Here is a 17,326-nt window from a genome sequence, read left to right as displayed (position 1 = left end):
CTAGGGCCTGCTCAGCTTGCCACAGCTGCACAAGCAAGCCCCTTCCTTGTCCACAACGGCCAGCTGGGGGGCAACTGGGCTCCTTGGGACTCTGCAGTTTGCCCATGGCTGCACAGGTGGCAGGGCACGTAACCCCTGAGCCACTCGCTGTGGGGTGATCTTTAGCTGGCCCTTGACACCCAGGAGACAGGCTTAGATAAGACAAATTCATGGAGGGCGGGTTTATCAGAAATTCTTAGCTTTCATTGCTAAATGGAACTGCTATGTATAGAACCAGCATACCAGTGCAGACCATAGGCTGGGCACAAACAACTGAAGGCCCTCCTTGTTGTGTTGTGGCTTGCTTGGGATCCCGCTTGGGATCCCTCAGAGGCATCTAGCCGTCCGCTGTCAGGAACAGAATGCTGGGTCAAAAGGATCTTGGTCTGACCCAGCAAGGCAATTCTTGCGTTTTTAGCTAGAAACGTCAATGGTGGTCCCAGCCCAGCTTTATGAGATGGAGAGATGTAAATGTAAAATAAATATCTTCTAAAATTTATTTAAAACAACTGAGCGAAGTTTTCGCCTGGTGGGAAAAGCAAAGCACACAAACCAACCCCGGCGCCTTCCTTGCCTGGTTCCCACCAGGGCGAGGGGGCAAGAGCGCGCTTCTTGGAGAGAGGAGGAGGAAGCTTGGCCGCGGAAGGGTTATGGAGAGTGAATGAGATTCCTAGAGAGGCAAGGCATTTGGGGCGGAGGGAGGGGGGAGGCCGCGTCCTCCCGGGCGACTTGCGGGCCTCTTCTTGTCCGGCAGTTGCTGGTTGCGGGGTGCAGGTGGCCGGTGCCTTTCGCCACGGGCTGCGTTGGGTGCTTTCCTGCTGGGGATCCGGTGAGCTCCCCGGGGTGCAAGGGGAGGGTGCCTGGACGAACCCCGGTCACGGGGGGGAGAGGCTCTTCCAGCGGGGCGTCAAAGCCTTAGAATGAGAGCGCAACATTTTTAAAAGGTGGACAGGCAAAGGAGAGGAAATGCCTCTGCAGAGCGCAGCTGATGGATCCCAACTCCTGCCGCGCGTAAAGCTTGCGTGCTCTTCGGAAGGAAAGGCCGGCCTCTGCTGAGAACAGGACGTCGCTGCCCCGTCGGAATCTGTCATGTGCCCCAGCAAGGCAGCGCCTGAGCTGTCAGGAGTGGAGCCTCCATGTGTAGAGGAAGGATACCGGAGATTGCAAATAAATGTAATTCTGCTTCTGCTCTAAACAAATGTATATCTGACAACGGGGGAAAAAAAGTTAAAATTTAGCTGGAAATGTAGGTTTTGTGCGTGAGATCAATAGACTAGCTGTCTACAAGCCTGGATATTAAACCAATGAGCATTTTTTTAGCTGAGTGGCCGCTTTCATGTAAGCTACCCTTCAAGATAGTTTCGTTTGGGCTTTTTAACTTAGATGGAAGCCAAGGACACAAGGAAGCCAGGGGACTGGAAACAAAGCCCTATGACGAGAGACTGAAAGAACTGGGCATGTTTAGCATGGAGAAGAGAAGATCGAGGGGAGATATGACAGCACTCTTCAAGTACATGAAAGGTTGTCACATAGAGGAGGGCCAGGATCTCTTCTCGATCGTCCCAGAGTGCAGGACACGGAATAATGGGCACAAGTTGCAGGAAGGCAGATTTTGACTGAACATCAGGAAAAACTTCCTAATTGTTAGAGCCATATAACAGTGGATCCAATGACCTAGAAAGGTAGTGGACTCTCCGACACTGGAGGCATTCAAGAGGTAGCTGGACAGCCATCTGTCGGGAATGCTTTGATTTGGATTCCTGCACTGAGCAGGGGGTTGGACTTGATGGCCTTGTAGGCCCCTTCCAACTCTACTGTTCTATGATTCTATGAAAGGGAGAGATGACAGACGAGCGTCAAACGATGCATGATGTGGTGAAAGCAGACAGAGATGTCTTTCTCCCTCTCTTATAATGTTAGGACCCAGGGCCATCCAATGGAACAGAATGGGGGGGGGACTCAGGACAGGCTTCCAGAAGTACTTCTTGACATGGCACATCATTAAAACAATGGAATTCACTCCCACAGCATGGAGTGACAACAACCAGCTTGGGCAGCTCTAAATGGGAATTCGACAAATTGATGAAGGGATAAAGCTATCAAAGACTACCAGTGATGATGTCTGTATTATCTCAGGCACCAGGGTCTGGATGCCTCTGAATACCAGGTTCTGGGATTTGACCAAGTGGAGAGAGTGCTCTTGTATTCATGTTCTGCTTGCAGGCTTCCCATGGGCATCACTGTGAGGACAGTATGTTGGATTAGTGGCCTGATCCTGCAGCCAGGCTGTTCTTATGTTCCCATGATTTATAGGGGAGAGACCACTGGAAGGGACGGTGCATATTCTGATTCTCAGCCAGACTGAAGGCTTTGATCCAATTGTACATACCCATTGTCCCCCTCCCCAGATGTTTCTGAACTACAACTCCCATCCCTGGCCATTAACTATGCTGATGAGCATTGCAGTTCAGCAACATCTGGGGGTACAAAAGTTCCCCATGCCATCTTTAATCCATGGGCCTCACTTGAAGGAAACTCTCCCAAAAGTATTTCTCCATTCTTCTCTGTGACTTAGCATTCAGCCACCTTTCCTGAAAGTGTTATGATTCACTCACCAAACAATGTTTTAGCTTTGCAGGGCTTGATAGAACCTCCAATTAAGTGGGCATTTGGCAAAAGCGGAAGGAGTCTCCTGGGCCCAGTTGGAGGCTTCCTTGGAACACAAAGTTCAAAGATGGAAGACCAAGACTCAGTTGGCCGTGAAGCAGGAAGAGGTCCATGTGTCATCCAGATTGGGAGCCCTGGGGAATTCTTGGAAACAGCAGAACAGAAGATCCTTCAAGCCTTCAGCTCAGACGTGCCGTGCCAGCGTTTCAGGCAGCTCTGCTACCAGGAGGCCAAGGCCCCCCGAGAAGTTTACAACCAACTCCACCATCTCTGCCGTCGGTGGCTGAAGCCAGAGCGATGCACAAAGAATGAGATCTTGGACCTGATGATCCTGGAGCAGTTCCTGATCATCCTCCCAGAAGAAATGCAGAGCTGGGTCAGTGAATGTGGAGCGGAAACTACTTTGCAGGCGGTGGCCTTGGCCGAAGGTTTCCTCCTGAGCCAAGCAGAGGAGAAAAAGCAGTCAGAGCAACAGGTGAGAGAGAGCTTCATCCTGGTGCTTCCAAGGGGTTCAGGATCTGATGGGGGAGATTTTAAAGCCTTCTAAAATTGTCCACGGAGGAATGTCCCAGACTCCCCAAGGACTTTTGTTTCTGTCATGCCTTTTCTCATCCGTCTCCCCATTCACTTTCTTTATATCCTCATTGTTGCTTCAGGTGAAGGATATGTTTGCAGAAGTGGCCGCTGATTTCTTTGAGTCACAGAAGGTTCTGTTGGAAGCCAGAGACAGTCCCCTGCGAAGGGGTGGTATTCAGGAAAGGGATGGACATGCCACCTTGCGGGGTAAACATTAATTTTATCTCTCTCTCTGTTGGCTTTGCAAGAAATCTTTGTGATTCTTTTATGTTCTCCTGAATCGGGAGGTGGGGGGAGAGGCTTCTCCCCAGGCTTTTTCACAGTTAAAAATGAATTTACTTTCAGTACTTGGGGTTTAAACCAAGAGTTGGATTTCTGGCATATAGACCAAATGGGATTAATTGTATGTTCACATGACTGAACTATATAACGTGTAGGAACATCCAAATATAAGATGGGTGGATGAGACATTTATGGTATAGCTTCTGCAAAAAAACCCCCATAAATTTAGTTTTTCTCATTGTTTTATGAGATCATCACATTCTTTGTATCATAATGTATACTTGTTATTGTACAGATTATGTAGTCTTTATATCATTTTAGTCCCTAAACATCATTTAGGTGTTGCTTTAAGTTAATTTCTTTTTATTTTTTTGTGTACAATATTAACGTCCATTATTTCTGATTTCTCTTTATTAACGTTGTATCTAGTTATTATTCCATAACCTTTTATAAGATTTTCAACTTCAGTTAATGACTAAGGGCCCAGTCCAACTCACCTTTCCTCTGAGCTGGGGTGAGATGGATGCTGCGGAGCACTGGATGCTCCAAAACGCTCCCGGCAGCAGCCCTCTGCCACGGCAGGGATGTAGCTCCACCAGGAAACCCCAAAAACAGGGCATGGGGGGAGCGGAGCCGTGGGGGGCATTTACATGAGATCCTTCTCACATTCAGACCTGTCCCCAGGGTCCCAATTTACCTTGAAACTCCGCCAGCCAAAAGGCCAGCAGAATTTTAAAAGTTTTTGATTTCCATTAAGGTCTGTGGGGAGTGCTTACTCCTTGGGAGGCCTGTTTGCCAGAGCCAGCGCTTCCCGGCCAGCTCGTGCACTCGGCTGCATTTAGGCTCCCGAGCAGGAGGAGGATCCTGCGGAGCGTTCTGCTGGCTCCTCTCTGCCAGCTTCTTGGCAGTTGGATTGCTCTATGAATTGGATTTGTCAATATTAAAACAATATCACTCATGTATAATTTTTATTTAGATTTTTTCCCATTTCTTTCTTGATTTTCCCTTACTTTTATGGCTAAAGGTAATAACGCTTGAACTAATAATAAAGTCTGAGGGCACATAAGGCCAGCTCCCTGCTGAAGCTAAGCAGGGTCAGGTCTGGTCAGTGCCTGGATGGGAGACCGTCTGGGGACCATATGTAAGCTGCCTTGGGTTTCTATCATGAAAACAAAGGCGGGGTAGAAATGTGATAAATAAATAAAGATGAAAAAAGGGCAGCCTTCTCTTGCACCTTTAGTTAAGCTGAGAGCAGAAGTCATGATGCCGTTTATAAAAAATCTTAATTGGTGGGCTTGTATAAATTGTGTGAACCCGGCTTCTGTATTTGGGTCCAAAATGAAATGCTCCAAGACTGTTTTTGCACATTTTCCTGTATTTTAGCATCTCAAATTCCTTTCTTCGGCTCTATTTCTTTATTTTTATTGATTAAAACATTCATAACTTGCTTTTCCATTTAACAAAACTCCATAAGGGGGCAAACTGTTAAAACCTCAGCATAATGTGAACAACATTCAGCAGCAGGAAACAGCAAGAACCATAATAACATGCAAATGCAGACTGGAGCCATCCTAGAATTCCAGGAACCTGATGGAACACCCCTATATGTCCATTGGCCCATCTAAACCAATATTGTCTGCTCTGACTGGCAGAATCGCTCTAGTGTATGATGCCCAGTACACCCAAGGACTCCTTCACAGGTCCTTTAACTGGAGAATTCAGGGATTGAACTTCGCCTAATCTGCATGCAAGAGACATGCTCTGCCACTGAATGGCAGGTCCTCTCCTTATTTTTTAAAATCATATTTCTATACTGCAGTTGCTCCAAACAGTTCAGAAGAGAACGCATGGGGGTTGTTTCGTGGTTTTCCATCACCACCGCCCTGCGAGGTAGGCTAGTCTAAGAAAGAATGAATGCCCAAGGCTACACTCATGTCTCAGCTAGAAGCTGAACTATTTATTTATTTATGCGATTTATTTGTCGCCTGTCTGGCTGGAGACCCAGCCACTCTGAGCAACGTACAAAGTAAAGGTATATAAACACCACAACATCAAAAAACAAGGAATAAAACTAAAACAACCAGGTAAAAGCTACTAAGGTTCAATAAGGCTTCTAGCCTGTATAGTCCAAAACGTGCGTCATTTGCGAAACCAAAGCGGCACCTCCTCTCGCTCTCAGCATCCAGCATCCAGTGTAGCAAATAGCGAGGGGGCGGCATAAACAGGCCCCACAAAGACGCGACCAACAGGAAAGTTCTCCTTAAGAAGCCAAAGGCAAAGGCGCTGAGAGGCAAATGCGGCCGATACAAGGTGGAACGATCGACATGGCAGGACGGCGGGGGCGCAGGGGCGCGCCCCAATCCCAGCAGCCATTGGAAAATCACCGCAGCCAGCAACGTTGTTTCCCGAAGATAGGTCGCTGTGTCAGGCCTGCCGAAAGGGCCGCAGCCCACCCCCGGCTCCGGCCCGGCCTGGCAAACAAGAAACGGCAGCAGCGGCGGCCTAGTGTAGGTGGGAGTCTCACATCGCGTCTCTGGGTCACACTGATAGCTGGTGTCCAGGTCGGGTCCGAGGGTGATGGCATAAGAAGGGGGGGAGGCTGCCCTGTATTTTCCAATGCATTGTAACCTCCAACAAGGGAGAAATTACCGTATAAAAGCCATTTGTGATGAAGGTCCCTCGCCCCTAGCTGTTGCTCCTACCGCCATGTTTGCTGCTATTAGTTGCTTTCTTCACAAAAGTGAACCCAAACTGGCTTACAATCAATAGATTAAAACCAATATAAAAATCTGGAACAAATACAAAGTTTAAAAACACAGAACATAAATATAAAAGGCAGCGGGACAGCCTACCCTTTAAAAGAGGCTACAATATCAAAAGCCCTCCAAAAAATTATAAGCCAAATGCCTGGGAAAAGAGAAATATTTTTGCCTGGTGCCTAAAGATAGGTCATGATGGATCCTTATGGACCCAATCCAATAGTTTATAGAGCACTGGCTATCAGTTATGGTGTTAGCAGCAGCAGATAAGTAAGATCTACCTCCTAGCTAAGGCTTTTCTGCTCTTCCATTGTCACAAACATTTTGTGTGCTTCTTCAATTATTTGAGGCTCCATTTCTGCCTCAGGCTTATAAACTACTTAGAGGTCTTTACATTCAAGCGGTATATCAGTTTTGTTAAATTAAAATAGGTAACAGTTTCCTCTCTTCTTTGCAACAGGTCATGACTGGGAAACCAAGAAAAAGGGGAAACACCTTAGGGTGTTCCCAGAAAGAGGCGTGGGTTTAAGAAACGAGCAGCAGGGACAGAAAATTGAAACTAAACCTCCTCCTTCTCTGGGCAGTGGCTACCATCAAATCCCAGTTGAAGAAGCAACACAAAAAAGGAAAGAAACAAGAACATCCTGTATGTGTCAGAGAAATGTCCATCCTAAGTTGACATTTAAAGCTCGTAACAAAATCCACACAGGTGAGAAGCCATACAAATGCTTGGAGTGCGGAAAGAACTTTTGTCACAATTCTGCCCTTATTTCCCATCAGAGGATCCATACAGGGGAGAAACCCTATAAATGCTTGGAGTGTGGAAAGAGTTTCTGTCAGAAGTCACAGCTGGCTACTCATCAAAGAATTCACACAGGAGTGAAACCGCATGAATGCTTGGAGTGTGGAAAGAGCTTTCGTCACAGTTCTGTCCTCATTTCCCATCAAAAGATCCATACAGGGGAGAAAACCTATCAATGTTTGGAGTGTGGAAAGAGTTTTTGTCAGATGATAAATCTCACTAATCATGAAAGAAGTCACACAGGAGAGAAACCTTATAAATGCGCTGAATGTGGAAAGAGCTTCTGTCAGAAGACACATCTCACTACTCATCAAAGAATTCACACAGGAGAAAAACCGCATAAATGCCTGAAGTGTGGAAAGAGCTTTCATCAGAAGATAAATCTCACTACTCATGAAAGAAGTCACACAGGGGAGGAACCATTTAAATGCTTTGAGTGTGGAAAGAGCTTTCGTTGCAACTCTGTCCTTATGTTACATCAAAGAATCCATACCGGGGAGAAACCATATAAATGTTTGGAGTGTGGAAAGAGTTTTACCGGAAATCACATCTTACTACTCATCTAAGAATTCACACAGGGGAGAAACCATTTGAATGCTTGGAGTGTGGAAAGAGCTTCTCTCAGAAGATCCATCTAGCTTCTCATGAAAGAATTCACACAGGGGAGAAACCATTTGAATGCTTAGAGTGTGGAAAGACTTTTCGTCAGAGTTATGATCTTACTACCCATAAAAGGATCCATACCGGGGAGAAACCATATAAATGTCTGGAGTGTGGAAAGAGTTTTTTTCGGAAATCACATCTTACTACTCATCTAAGAATTCACACAGGGGAGAAACCATTTGAATGCTTGGAGTGTGGAAAGAGCTTCTCTCAGAAGATCCATCTAGCTTCTCATGAAAGAATTCACACAGGGGAGAAACCATTTGAATGCTTAGAGTGTGGAAAGACCTTTCGTCAGAGTTATGATCTTACTACCCATAAAAGGATCCATACCGGGGAGAAACCATATAAATGCTTGCAATGTGGAAAGGGCTTTCGTAACAGCTCTGCCCTTCTTACACATCAAAATATCCATACAGAGGAAAAAACATATTAATGATTGTGATGTGGAGAGCTTCATTTGTCAAGTACATGTCACTAATCAAAGAATTTACACGGGACAAACCACATAAATGCTTGGAATGTGAAAAGAGCTTCTGTCCGAAGAGGAAATTCACTTCCCATCAAAGAATTCACAATGGGAAGAAATTAAATAAGTGTTTGGCATGTGGAAAGACCTTCACTTGAATGCCAACTGTCATTCATAAAAGAATTCAAATGGGAGAAAGCTTAGAATGTGCAAAGAGTTTCTCTCACTGCTGGTCAAAGAATTCACACCAAAGAAAAACGACATAAATGCTTGAAATGTGGAAAGAGCTTCTCTTAGAAGATATGACTTGCTGCTCATCAAATAATTCACACAGTGGAGATCCCATATAAATGCATGAAGCATGGAAAGAGCTTCAGAAATAAGACACATCTCACACTTCATCAAAGCATTCACACAGGAGGGAAACTATAGAAGTGGTTGGAATGTGATTCTGCCACAGTTTAATTCTTGTTTCAGATTGGAGCTGAGCTGATGATGGATCTCTCCTGGAGGTTGGAGCATAGCCTGGGTGGAGTTCTTAGGGCCTGCTGGAAAAGCTGAGGCTGTCAACCCCTGCTATATACAAAGATGGAGAGGAAAAGAAACCACTCCCTCACACAACCTCCCAGAATGCCCACACCTTGGCATACACACTTTGCTTTTCCATTGCATTTGGCTAAAGATTGAATTAATGTTCATCTGGAATTTGCAAGATTTTCATTCAACATCTCTTGAAAAGCGCCATCAAATGTTAGCATACACTGGTATCTTTGGATTCATGTTTTTGTGCCTTGGTAGTGTTCTCAGCCACTGGAATGGTGATTTTTACTATGCAGGTAAAACAAGTTTTACTTTTTAGTGGTGGTTTTCTTTTTTTAAGGAGAGGGTGTTACTCAGCTCAGATCTGTGCGCTTGGGGAAGCTGATCACCCCAGAAGCTGTGGAGCAGAACAGAAGAAAAATGTTGGCCAAGAAGTTGTTGCTCATGGCTGAAGGAGGCTTGAATGGCTTGAGAGAAATTTTTGACCTGAAATGTGTGAGAAGCAGGATTGCTGACAAGGGCTTAGTTGAGCTAAGGGAATGGCCCAGTGCGAATGAGGGACAAGATTTGTTGCTTCATGTGGCTAGCAGCGCTGGGTGACCTTTGCGAGTACCCAGTAAGGCTGGGGATCATGTCAACCCCAATGGAAATCTATTTCTGCAGGTGTTTGAAATGGGATGTTCTGTGCTTTGACATAAAGAAGTCTGTTCAATTTATTTTATTTTTGGTCTGGCTCTGGTCCTTGTCTAATTATCCTTCCTGCCCCCAGCTCACTGGAGGAAGCTTCATGGAGCACAATTTAAGAAGCTATTTTTTTTAAGGTTTCCTTTCCAGTGATCTTCCAAATTCACGATGATCCATTTCTGATTCACTAGATCCATGTTTTAACTTTTTGATGTTTTGTGACTAGCCAATCCCCCTCTGCCCCCCCCACCAGCCATCATTTGGTGATTGCTCATCTCCCTCCCCCGCCCACAACGACTCTTTGACCATCCTAGAGGGAGAGAAGGACTGGCCTTTGGCTACTCTTTTCCTTAAATGTAACCTTTCCAGCTTTCCAGTTACACAGATCTCTGTAACAGATCTGAGGCCTGGGTTGTTGTTGTTATTATTACATTTCTATCCCACTTTTCCCCTCAAAAGGTGGTGTACTCCCCTCGTGGTGTACAACCGTGGTTCTCCTGCTCCTGATTGTATCCTCACAACAACCCTGCAAGGTAGGTTAGGCTGAGAGACAGTGACTGGCCCAAGGTCGCCCAGTAAGCTTCACGACCGAACAGGGATTTGAACCCTGGTCTCCCAGGGCCCAGTCCGACACTCTAACCACTACACACTGGTTCCTCCCTGCCTTCCCTCCCCATCCCATTTCTGGTAGGCCACTATGGGAGCCTTTTCAGAACTGAAGCATAGCGTAAAAATGCTTTACGTGACTAAAGACATGTATGTTACGCTCGCATAAAGCAAACGGGATTATTGACCATAAAATCTTCACCTCAATATGTTGCATAATTTCTCCGATTTTGTAATACTGCCCAAATGTTCTGAGAGGATAGATCCTGTGCAGCCCTTGGTCGCAGAGGGCGATGATGGCGATGCAGGAACAGAATCCTTTCCTTTGCCCATAAAGTTCTTCCACCTCTTCTCTCTGAATGGGACATTTACTACTATCCCAAATTGCTGCAACCAGCCCTGGAGATTTCTGCTTATGATGATGACAGCTGGCACTATCTTTTTTTTAAGGATTGTGATAAAATATTGTTTAAAAAAGTTAGGAGGAGGAGGAGAACTTTATTTCACTCCATGCTATCCTACATTTGATGGGTGGAGAAGCAGGAGAGGAGGTTTGGAGCTCAGATATCAGTGAAAAAGTGCCAGCCGAGAGCGTTGGGGAGGAGTGGGGTGGATTTTCTCAGCTAAGACTTTCTGGCCCGCAGATCCCTTTAATAAATGCTTCATTTATCTTTCTGAAAGGGTTAAAAAGCAGAAAATACATCCTACAATACTGAATAGAAATGACAGGAAAATACAAAAAAAATATTTTTGATGCTCAGAGTGTGCAGGAGCCCCAGGAAGGAGGGACAGACATTTTTATAGAAATACATCTGTTTCCATCTCCCAGCTCTGCACCTCAACAATGGGGCAGAACGTGGAGATGCTTCAAGGGGTGCCTGTCGCATCTGTCTAGGGAGGTTGAAGACTTCCTCGTCCTCTTCATCTCTTTCTGGCTGCTTTTGTGGATTTCTCCCTGCAGGGCCAAAATGGACATTGGAAGCTCCTCGGGGCAGAGACTGGCGTTTCCTGCTTCTGTTGCTCTGTATTCTGTGCCATGTAACATTGAAATGACTTCTGTGCACAAAGACTCTGCTTCTTTTGAACCTGGACACCCCAGAGAGGCTGGACGGGATGGGGGTTCATGGGGAAAGTCCTGCAACAGAGACTGGAGTTTGGGCTCCACTTTGCATTTGCAGCTTCAGAGGGAAGGCTTTGAACAGAATCTGGAGCTTTCTTCTGTCTTCTCCCCTCCCCACCGACCCCCCCCCACTTTTGCTCCTCCCCCCGAGCCTTTTCCACCTTTAACTCTTTGCTCTCTCCATCTCCAACCCAAGGAATCTCGCCAAACCAATGGCACTTTTTCAGAAAGGGTGGCCTAGGGAAGGGCATTTGCTGTGGGCAAAAGCAAGGCACAGAGAAAGGAAAGAGGCATGCAGCCCCCGCTTCTTCAAGTCCCCTGTCCTGAGTTGGTATTCAAGTTGTCACTTGTCAGTGAGTCTAAGACCACCTAGGACTCTTGACCCTGGGCATTCCCTTGACCCAGGTTTTATTGTAAGCTTTTTTCCCCACTGTGAAAGTAGCCAGCACACTCCCCGCCCCCAAACTAGTCAAGTAATTAGCTGGGTTCCTGCTGGAAGGGCAGGATATAAATCAAATATGAAATAAGTAATTTGTCCCATAATATACCATTAGCAGGGCTTTTATGTGTGTGACAATACTCACCTGTATGGGCTACCTCCACCCTTTTTTTTTTTTGCTGCCTGTGCCAGCCATTATGTGCTGGCACCCACAGTACTTTTATCAAGATATGAGTACCGGCACCCAGTAGCATACTGGCGAATTCAGAAGTGCAGGGTCCCTTCGTGATGGTCATGCCACACCCTCTCACTGCCACGCCTCCTTTCCCATACTCTCTCATTTCCCTTGTTCTTGGTGTCATCAAGTCCACACTCCATTACAACATGAAAGGAGAGGCTGTGTGTTAGCTAATGAGGAGAGTCTTCTCAGTGGCTGGTTCACCTTTCACTCTGGCTGGCTCCAATCAGCACGAAAGGATGAGGACTCTTCTCCATGGCTCACATGCTCCCCTTTCATGCTGATTGGCTCCCACATAGGGACCTGGCTGAGACCCTGATCCCAAAAAAGTAACAGATGTACGACCCCCCCATGGCCCTGGACGACTCTGCCCCTGCTGGCCCCTTGTTTATCCTGCAGTCCAAACGCAAAGCGGTGCCCACATTAGGTATGAATAGAGATTGAATGTGCATGAATATATGCTTGTGTCTGAATATTGGTCTCTGTTTTGCTTTAGCACATTTGAGTTCAGTACAGTAATGCCTCAGTTAACAAAGTAGGTGCGTTCCTGGACATTACTTCTTTAACAGAAACTTTGGTACCAGAGGTAGGAATAACATGGAAGGAATAGGGATGGTTTCCTACACAACAAAAAGAAGTGCAGTTCAACATATTTCAGCAAACTTTTTATTCAAAACTAACAATACACATGTCTGAAATGAAACAACCAGACCAGGTAAGCCTTGCATACAGACCACTTGAAGACTTCTTCCCAAATGCATCCCAGGATGGCTGCCTTGCCTTTTTTCTTGCCAGGTCAGAAGTATCTCAAACCCTGAGATTTCAGGGGCGGATCCCAGTGATGTCACAGTGATGGGCCCTAGTGATGTCATTAAGCATGACACATGAAGCATCGAGCATACAATTCAAACAAAAAAACTTCTCTGGTTTGAAATTAAGGTAGAAATCTTAGCTAAAAGATGGAGCCTGGGTAGGGAACATTTAATCTAGCCTTCTTGATTCTGGCAAGAAGGGTTTAAGTGCCCTCAGGCCAGCCCAGTCACCAGAAGGCCATTGTAGGAAGAAGGGAGCCTAGTGTTATGGAGATGTTGGATGGGAGCACTTGGGAGTAAAGATGGATGCCCCTGAAGGCTGCAGTTCTGAACACACTAAGGGACTAAGCCACATAGAACTCAACATGACTTCTGAGTAGATATGGTTTGGATTGTGCTGTTGGTAAAGCTTGACTAGGGATCCTCTGCAAAGATATCCAGATCAAAGCAGGGTTGGCAACCCCCTGCCTGGAATGCCCTGCCCTTATCTTTTAACATGGCTGCTCCAAACTTCTTTACAGTTTTGACCTTTCACTTCAGAAGGAGGTTTGAGAAATAAATAAGAGTAAGATTCTCTACACTTTTCTGTCTACCCTGTGGGCTGCTATAAATTCACTTTGACAGCCAACCCAATTCCTGTGAGTAATAATTGACAGAGAAAACACATGGTTGGGTCTACCTTCACAGACAGCAGCTTGGGAACAACAACAATTGCAGCCACACTTCCCAGTATGTGAATTCTCTTTTACCATTATTGGGCAAGAAACAAACCATCATGCAACCAACAAGGTGCATTATCAGTGGGTTTAAGGGGGTTGTGTTGAGCGCATGGAACCACTGCTGCTTTTATGGATGTAAGAGAGTGAGGTTAAAGATAAATGAAATGCAAATCGAAAACAAAAGACAGTGATGATTTCCTAAATGCAATACCATACCAACCACAACAAGACTCCTATGAGTAAAACAGAAAACTCAGCATCCTACAACCAGTCAGGATTGCTAACCAAAAATGAAAACTAAAAACATCCTGGCAGCCAGTCAGCCAAGGTCACAGAAATCCCCATGCAGCACAACCTGACCCAGGGGCTGCAGTTAGTGCAGAATGCTGTGGCACGATTGCTGACATGAGTGAGACCCTATCAGCACATAATACCTCTGCTCTGAAATCTGCACTGGTTGCCGATTTGCTGCCAGGCCAAGTTCAAGGTATGCTTTTCATGTTACAGGTTCCACATAGTACTTGTTCAGCTCTGTTAAGAAATCGGTCCTTGAGTGTGGCAGCACCTACACTTTGGAACTCCCTGCCTATCGACATTAGGCAGACACCTTCATTGTACTCTTTTCAGCAACTGCTAAAAACATTTTTCTTTAGGCAAGCCTACCCAGGCATGTAGAAGCCATTGTGTTTTTTATCTTTTTTAACTCATTGTTGGTTTTATTATTTTGAATGTTTTTAAATACCTTAAATACCTCTCTTTAACTGTTTTGCCAATAATTTAAATTCCTTCTATAAACTGCTTTGAGGATTTTTACAACAAAGTGATACATAAATGTTGTAAATAAAATAAATAAATAAATTGTGGAGTCACTGTGGCCCTTGGGTTTCTTCCCACTTTTAGGAACAAAGGAATCTACCTTATACCAAGTCAGGCCATTTGATACCATCTAGCATTGGCTCTCCAGGATTCCAGGCAATAGTTTTTTCCAGGAATTGAATTTTGGACTTTTGCATGCAAAGCATATGCCCTACCACTGAGTTACAGCCCTGTTTAAAAAAGTATCTTTTAAAATTGTTCTTTTCAATTCACTAATGAATGCACATGATACCTAGGGCAGATCCACACCATTCATTTAAAGCACATTCAACACCCATTTGAAGCACATGAATCCCACCACAGAATCATGGGAACTGTATTTTTTTAAGGGTGGTGAGAACTACAACTGTGGGGAGAAACTACACTTCCCGGGATTCTTTAGGGGACGTCCTGTGCTTTAAATGTGAGTTGGATGTGCTTTAAATGTATTGTGTGGATCTACTTAAACTTTGCCTGCATGTAAATCATTTTAATTAATTTTTCAAAATGGAAATGAGCTATAAAGTGTACTGGGTGACCATGGGCTACTCACCATCTCTCAGCCTATCTGCCCCTCAGGATGAAAACAATGGAGGGGAACCATGACCACCCCAAGGAAGAAGGGCACACTTAAAATGTAGAGGAAATAATCTACAACCATACTGTGAAATCAAATCCTTACTGGGACACAGTATGAAAAAACATTTATATAAACATGACTATCAAAGATGTTTATTATTTACACAACCTGTAAAGATATTTATAGTGCAATCCTATGTTTCTTTACTCAGAAGCAAGTCCCAATATATTCAATGGGGCTTACTCAAACAGGGAAGCGTGTAGATAACTTCATTCACCCAACCCAAATTCAGAATCATGCCACTTTAAGCTGTTTTGCAACTGTTTATATTGGTTGTTATGGTTATTGGATTTTAAAGGGGTTTATTTCCTAGTGTGAGCTGCCATGGTTTCCAATTACCAACCCTACCTCAAAGGGTTGTTGGAAAGACTCGTGTCAAACCAGTTGGGCATTGCAGAACATTTTAAAACAACCAGTATTAGTTTCCTACATAATAAAAAAACTGTGACACCTGCCTAATTGCTTTAAAAAATATCATTGGAGGAGGAAAGATTAACAACACAAACACAATTCTTTGCTATGTTCACTCAAAAGTCTCATTAATTTAGAGCACAATCATCATCATCATGGTTTATTTGTATGCCGCCTTTCCATAAGAATCTATTATCAAGTTGGCTCACACCATGGAAAAAAAAGTTACATAATTCAATCAGTTGCAAAACAATGTTCAAATAGTCAAACAGTAAGTTAAAGAAAACGTCTCATTAAGAAATATATAATAAATTGAAACAATACTCTTATTGTTTCAACCCCAATGAGGTTTACTCTGGGATTTACAGTGCAGCTTTACTCCCAGAAAAGCGAGTACAGAATTAAAGCGTCATACTGGGAAGGTTTTCAAACCACTGCCCCTCTTCAACAGCTCAGAAAAATTTAAATTTCTTTGACTCCCACACACAAGAGAGAAAAAACCTGAAAGCTAAATACTTAATTTATGAGATTTTCAGATAAACAGGAAGAAACAACCATTTTCTGGAGTTGTAAGGGGGGTCTAGGCACTTCCTGGAGGTCAACAAACCACAACCCTGACTTCACTTATTGGCGACAAACTTGAAAGGGCAGGGTTAGAGCAGCCTGCTACGAGCTGATTTAACTGAAGTTGCAGTGGGGGACGGCTGATGTTTTGGTGTATATCTCATGAACCAGACTACCTAGAAACTTAATTTTTTAAAAAAATAAAAGCTGAGTGTCCAGAGATCGAGGTGACTTACCCAGAGAGGACCCCCCAAATCCAGAGTCTCCAGGCAAAAACCGGACACCTGGCAACCCTACTTTTATCATGCAGTATCTTGCTATAGCATTGTAAAGCTCTGAGCACAGTTCTCCTTTCCATACACTCGAACTAGCAGGCAAAGGGCAGCCGCCACCCCCCCCGTGCTTGGTTTCTCTGTATATCTCTCTCTGCTGTCCCCTACACTCGAGGAGCTGTGTCTGCAGGAAACAGCGTTTCCAGGGCACCAGAAGCACTGTTTACTGTGGAGGTGTCTGCGTCACCTGGCAAGGAGCGCCACTCCAGACGAGCTAGAGAGAGCTGCCTGCAGCAGCCGCAATCCAGTAGACAAGGAGCCACTTTCTGACAATATCAGAGCGTCTTCCCAACCCCCCTACCACACACAAAACAGACTTTGTTAACAGAAGCTTCTCTCCTGGAGGATTTGTTAACTGAGATATTACACTATACTGCAATGTGTATCTCTTCCTTCTTGCAAAGAGATTTGCAACCCAGAAGCAGCTGAGAAAATCCCCCCGGACTCCCCCCAACACCTCGCCTGCCTCATTCACAGATTGTATCCTATCACATGCAACCCTCCCTTCCCACCACTTCACTGATCTAATGCAGGAGGGTGGGAGTTTGATTTTCCCCACCGGCCGCTGCCACCTCGCTCCTTTCCACACATCCCTGGTGCCTCTTTGCTCACCCCGCTACTTCCAGTCCCCACCAGGCACACCTGCAGCCATGGATGGCTGTCCTCACACTGCTCGATGGCCACCGAAGAAAAATATATAGGATGAAATGCCCATATTTGTGACAAATGATAGCTCCTTTGATAGCAAACATACGCCCAATTATTTAAATTTATTTATTTTATTTATTTTGGGGGGGGGCACAGCCTGACACCATTCTTGGCCTCTAAAATGACCATCCCCTTGACATTTTAGGGTTTTTTTTCCCCAAGCTCTGCCTGATGGTGCATTAACTTTGCCAGTGTAAAACAAACCACCGTGTTTTTAATGGAAGGATTTCTTGGGGGGGGGGGGAAGGTTACTTTGTTAACCAGATTCTGATTAACTCATCATCTGGATAACTTTTTCGGCTGATCAACCACCAGTATATTAAAGGGTTTCAAAGGGGATTGGGTTTTCTAGAAGAGATTGTTTTATCTTGCAGCTTAATCTTTCTTCTCAGAATGCTGCC

The 17,326-nt window shown here is 44.9% G+C and overlaps 1 pseudogene; it reads left to right on the top strand.

Annotated features, from left to right (window-relative positions):
- Positions 1-741: 741 nt before the first annotated feature.
- On the top strand, positions 742-9,513 carry LOC133381589 (zinc finger protein ZFP2-like; annotated as a pseudogene).
- Positions 9,514-17,326: the final 7,813 nt, after the last annotated feature.

This window comes from Rhineura floridana, chromosome 3 (assembly GCF_030035675.1).
Source record: "Rhineura floridana isolate rRhiFlo1 chromosome 3, rRhiFlo1.hap2, whole genome shotgun sequence".
Taxonomy (NCBI): domain Eukaryota; kingdom Metazoa; phylum Chordata; class Lepidosauria; order Squamata; family Rhineuridae; genus Rhineura; species Rhineura floridana.
Note: the sequence above shows the minus strand (reverse complement) of the source record. Positions and strands in the feature narration are given on the sequence as shown.